Below are 5,513 nucleotides of genomic sequence, written 5' to 3'. Positions count from 1 at the left end.
TTGAGTCAAACCCATGTTACACTACATGAGAGATTGCAGACACATTGAACATCCATCATTCAAGTGTTCACAACCACCTGAAGAAGCTGGGATATGTAAGCAAGCTCAATATTTGGGTTCCGCATCAACTCAAAGAAATACATTTAATGGTGCATATAAACATCTGCAATATGCTCATTAAATGTAAGGAAAATGATCCTTTTTTGAAGTGACTGATAACTGGTGATGAGAAGTGGATTGTTTACAACAATGTGGTTACAAACGGTCTTGATCCCAATGTGATGATTCTCCTCAAATGACATTGAAAGCAGACATTCATCAGAGGAAGGATATGCTCTCAGTGTGGTGGGATTTTAAAGGTGTCGTGTTTCTCGAGCTCCTACCAAGGAACCAAACAATCAATTCGAATGTGTACTGTTGGCAACTGGACAGTTTGAACAAATTCATTATCCAGAAACGTCCAGAGCTTGTTAATTGTAAAGGAGTTGTGTTCCATCGCGACAACGCGAGATCACACACAAGTTTGATCACCTGTCAAAAATTATTGGAGCTTGGCCGACCCGGGTACCATGGTGTTCCTCACCGCGCAGCTCTGGCTGCGGAGCCGCCTCACCGACCGCTATTGGCGGGTCCAGGAGGTGCTGAAGCATGCGCGGCACTTCCGGGGGAGGAAGAACCGGTGCTACAGGCTGGCCGTTAGCGCGGTGACGAGGGCGTTTGTGAAATGCACGAAAGCCCGGAGACTGAAGAAGAGGAACATGAGGATGCTCTGGATTAATCGAATTACAGCTGCCTCCCAGGAACACGGCCTGAAGTACCCAGCATTTGTCGTCAACCTAATTAAGTGTCAGGTGGAGCTCAACAGGAAAGTGCTTGCCGACCTAGCCATCTATGAACCAAAGACTTTTAAATCTTTGGCTGCTTTGGCCAAAAGGAGGCGACAAGAAGGATTTGCTGCTGCCTTAGGGGACCGGGAGGAACCTGAAGGCATATTTTCCAGAGTGGCACAGTACCATTGAGGGGAACCCTGACACCACCAGCTGAGTATCTTAGGAAAAGGTTTTATCCCCCTGGTGATCATAACTAAAACAGAGGCTAACAATCATTTGCCAAGAGTTCGTTGTGCTAATTTACATTTCAGTAACAGGTGTGAGAGAAAAGGCTGTTTTTGCCTGTGGTGGGACTGACCAGCAATACCTCATGTAGATAGTGCAAATAAAGCTTGTGTGGTGATCAAAAAAAAAAATTATTGGAGCTTGGATGGGATGTGTTGCCAATCCACCATACTCGCCTGACCTTGCGCCCTCAGACTTCCACTTGTTTCGCTCTCTTCAAAACTCCTTGCATGGTAGAATGTTCAATTCAGATGAGGCTGCAAATCAGTACCTTGTTCAGTTTTTTGCAAATAAAGACAGATCCTTCTATGAATGAGGAATTATGAAGCTCACTGAAAGATGGCAAAAGGTTATCGAACAAAACGGGCAATATATCATTGATTGATCTTTGTTCTTTATATAAATAAATGACCTTTGAAAAACAGTCAAAATGCATCATGACTTTTCCGACAACCCAATATATTGATTTTTCTTAGGTTCTATAAAGTAGGTCTACACATACTAAGTGAAAAAGAAAGTTGAAGTACAACCTGAATTATCCCCACAATAGCACAAATAAAACACTACATTCTCAATTATTTATAAATTTCAAATGAAATTTGTGACTATTATAAGAATATCTGGATAATTCCTTCAATTAATGATCTGTTCATTTGATTATATGTATAAACAGAAAAAAAATTCTTACAGTTGACAAAGTTGGGTTTTTAAACCTATTTTTCTTCCCATTAGCAGAGTATTAGGGGAGTAAGAAAAATCATTGTCAAGTCTATGTCTTTGTAAGCTAGGAAAAATGTTTCTCAATTCTTAAAAAAATAAAGTTTCCTAGCTTATTGACTTTGGCAGTTTCAGGCTTTGCCTCCAGAAATATTGTAAAAAGGAAGTGTTTAATTTGATGTTTACTGATACAAATGCTATAATCTGCTTTGGGAGAACAGGCTGATAGGGAAACTTAACTTATAAAACAATTTTGCTTTGATGATCTGAGCCGATCTATTGTTTTTTTTTTTTCAAGCTTTTATTCAGAAAAAGCATGATATAAGAGATAAAGTCAAGCAGATCAACAGTTATTCAAACCACATTAGAACCCAGGTTTGTTGAGTTTCTTTGCTGGAGATATTCAGATAAGCAGACACCATCTTTAATCTTTGTTTATATTGGTACAATCTTGTTTTCAGTCTTTCTTGCCTCTTTAAACTTTTTTAGTTTATTGCTTGGAGGACATTTTTACTGACTTCTTTATTCCAACAGGGATTTTCTTTAAACTCTACCTAGAAAATACAGCTATAATGCAATTACAGTGAACCCCAAGCTCAACGACAAAAGTAATCATTTCTTCCTATCAATTTTTAATTCATGAAATATACCGCTGAGAACTGGAGAAATAGAAATGAAGTCTCAGGAATCTCTTATTACCTGATCCAGAGAGCTGCCTGTGCTCACCTGCATCTCTATGTGCTTTAATTTCACAATCTTCATTATTATCCTTTTTTTCTTTCTCTCTGCTTCTTTTCCTTGTCTCTCCAGGATGGCTACATTTTTTTCCTCTCTCCTTTGAGGATTCTATACTTCATTGTGTAATATCTATTTTTATACTTCTACTTTGAATATATATATATGTATATATAATACATATATGTGTAGATATATGTGTGTGTATACACATGCATGGTGTAAGCGCATGGTGGAAAGTTCGCGAACTTAATTGACCTCATATGTATTAGAAGTGGCATCAAATGTATTATTGTATATTCAATTTATACTTACAGAAATTTAGGGAGCCTTGTCTGTTTTAGTTTCTGCTGTATCCCCAGTGGCTAAAATGGCACCCAGTACATTATAGGCACTCAGGGCGTGTTATCGCATAAAGAAATGAAAGCACAAGTGAGGGTTGAAATGTGTAAACTGTCTTCTTTATCAACTTTGCAATTATGTTGCCAAAAATCTTTTCTCTTGCAGAAATGAGTGAAAACATTCCATCGTTAAATGTCTGTCATTTGTTAACCGAACAGATTGATCTCACAGGTTCTATTGGCCCAATGAAGTGTTTAGTGTTGAACGTTCAGCACTTCATCCAAACTCTGAGAAATCTAGATAAAGGGAATGGGAAGAGGGTGAATTTCAGTTTAGGATTCACTTGGAAAGAAAGCGTTTATAAGGCCCTTGGGTTGGTCCTTGGGTATCCATTTCAATTTGCTTCAATCCAGTTTAATTTCTAACGCAATTAGCCAAAAACATGAACGAGGGCAGGAAGAGATTTCTGGTTTCCAGAAGTGAGCCCTTGGGCTACAGCCAAAGCTGTCACCTCAGATGAGAATAATATGATTTACCACAAGAGAAGAGTTTCTAGCTCCTTTCATCCAGAGTGGGGAATAGGGGGCCATGTGTGACCAGTTTTTCCAGGATTCTAATGACTGCCATCAGATCCTAAGTCACAGGATTCAAACTGATGGTCTGAAGACCAGATCTGGCCCACAGATGTATTTAATTTCATCTACGCTGTTTTTTTCATTGCGTTAGTTGCCAATATAGAAAGTCAGGAAAATTCACGTAAAATCCTGTTTGTTTGTTTTTCTCCCCTTGAAAAATAAAAACAAAAGATTGAGCACCAGTGGGCCTACAGTCCCAAATTGTATAATAGCAGCAGTCAGCTGGTGTTGGAGCACGCATCCCCATGGCTGCCCGTCTTCCTGCCACAGTCCTAGCACTCCCTCGTGTCACTCTGAGACTGAGAAGAGTTTCAATTTGCCATTCCTCATCCCCTGGCATTGTTTCCTTTCTTATAGCCTGCCTACCGCACACATTCACTTTCTCCCTCTGGGCCCTAATTGTAACTACGGCCCTAAACAGTTCCACAAATGTTGTTGCTATATCTCCATCTTTCCGGCTGAGAGTGACTATGCAGGTGTTCAGACTGCGGCTGTACCTTCATCCTTCCACATCAGCTGGAATGATGATTCTGTCAGTTCCTCCAAAGCCTCTAGGCATGTGGTCACTGAAGAGGTGGGGGTGGGATCAGCAAATGACTAGGCGAGTGAAGCAGTCAGTCATCCCAGTGACTGTAGGTACAGACAGGGCTTCCTAGCTGAGTGCCTCATAATAACCCATTTAACTTAGGTAAGCTTAGCATGCCTTTGGCAAAAGAGAAAAACAAGTAAGTTTGTCAAGAGAAAAAGACTAATCTGAATGGGTACAGCACCCATCTTTATTACAGTATACATTGGATATTTATGTGTACATCTAATGCTATATATACATACATATGTATATAGTTATACACAGAATCATCTATACTATTCCCCTTAGGGCCACGGAAGGGGTTTTTAAAGTTAATTTTAGCTATATGATTTTTTTCAATTTTTTTTATTTCCTTAGATTACTTTTATTATAATAGTACCTCAATAGTATAAACATAAAGGTAGAAATAAATACTAAATGTATATAGCTTCTAACACATTTATACCCAAAATATGTTGACTATGAAATGCAAACAAAATAACACAGACAATACAATTCAAATGACTAACACCAATGTAACACGATAGTTAATGTTGTTCTGCCGAAATGAGCTCTAACAGCATAAGGACACTTACTACATGACACAGGTCTCTTTAGGCACAGTGCCTGATCTGAAGTCCTTCAGCAAAGATGTACTACAGAGTTTTGAATTTTTCATATTTCAGAAAGGGGGAAGTACCCAACAATCAAATGTACGAATATTCCTATTGTATACTATTGGGTTGTCGGAAAAGTCATGACACATTTTTGCAATGAAAAACAGAAAAAAATACATCATGACTTTTCCGACAACCCAATAGTGTAGTAAATTCATAGTAAATGGGATAATAAAAAACTATAAACAGATTCATGTCGGTGCAGATCAGGTTTTAGTGCCAAGCGAGTTTGTCACAAACTTACCGAAAAATGGCTGGGCCATTTAATGAGCTCTACAGCCTTGGGAGAGTTATTTGAATTCAGTGATCTCATCTATGAAGTACTTGAATAAAATGTGAGTAACTAACCCATGACCTGCAACCAGAAGGAGCACTAGGATGTTTAGTCATGTCCATCCAAAAATTACAGAATAAATAATGCACTTCTGATACATGTGTTCTTTATAAAGTAGATAAATACCAAATAATTACGGTGTGCCAAACTCTAGGTAAAAACAAGAACCCAGAGATAAATGAAGCCAGTGTCTGGGCTGAAGGAGCTCTTTGTCCAGTAGGGTGACAGATGAACACATGACATTTCAGTGTGATAAGAGTGACGATACATGCATTGGAAAACGCAGATTGATTCTATAAACTGGGGGAGAGCAGGGAACACTTTCTTGGTCAGCGATACTGGTATCTAAGTGGGTTTTGATGGATGAGTAGGAATTCATAAAACAGTGGG

At 38.9% G+C, this 5,513-nt stretch overlaps 1 pseudogene; it reads left to right on the top strand.

Annotated features, from left to right (window-relative positions):
• The first annotated feature begins 560 nt into the window (after positions 1-560).
• On the top strand, positions 561-1,178 carry LOC109392840 (39S ribosomal protein L20, mitochondrial pseudogene; annotated as a pseudogene).
• The last annotated feature ends 4,335 nt before the right edge of the window (positions 1,179-5,513 follow it).

Source organism: Hipposideros armiger, unplaced genomic scaffold, assembly GCF_001890085.2.
Source record: "Hipposideros armiger isolate ML-2016 unplaced genomic scaffold, ASM189008v1 scaffold_11, whole genome shotgun sequence".
In the NCBI taxonomy this organism is placed as follows: Eukaryota; Metazoa; Chordata; class Mammalia; order Chiroptera; family Hipposideridae; genus Hipposideros; species Hipposideros armiger.
The sequence above is the reverse complement of the archived record's forward strand: the minus strand, read 5'-3'. Positions and strand labels throughout refer to the sequence as shown.